This window comes from Octopus bimaculoides, chromosome 10, assembly GCF_001194135.2.
Source record: "Octopus bimaculoides isolate UCB-OBI-ISO-001 chromosome 10, ASM119413v2, whole genome shotgun sequence".
Classification (NCBI taxonomy): Eukaryota; Metazoa; Mollusca; class Cephalopoda; order Octopoda; family Octopodidae; genus Octopus; species Octopus bimaculoides.
In genome coordinates, this window is record NC_068990.1 from 75,758,010 (window position 1) to 75,758,433 (window position 424).

Consider the following 424-nt stretch of genomic DNA (forward strand, 5'->3'; position numbering starts at 1 on the left):
TTACGTCCTCGTAACTTAGCGGTTCGGCAAAGGAGACCGATAGAATAAGTACTAGGCTTACAAAGAATAAGTCCTGGGGTCGATTTGCTCGACTAAAGGCGGTGCTCCCGCATGGCCGCAGTCAAATGACTGAAACAAATAAAATAGTAAAAGAGTACGGGGAAGTAAACACAAAACTACCGGTTGTTAAGTTGTTCTGGGGGACAGAGACACAATGACACGCATACACATGCATACAAGCACGCGCACGCATTCGCACACACACACACACACACACATATTTATATATACGACAGGCTTCTTTTAGTTTCTGTGCACCAAATCCACTCAGAAGGCTTTGGTCTGGGTAAGGCTATAATAGATGACACTGCCACGCAGTGGGAATGATATAGAAACCATTTTGTTTGGAAGCATTCTATATATA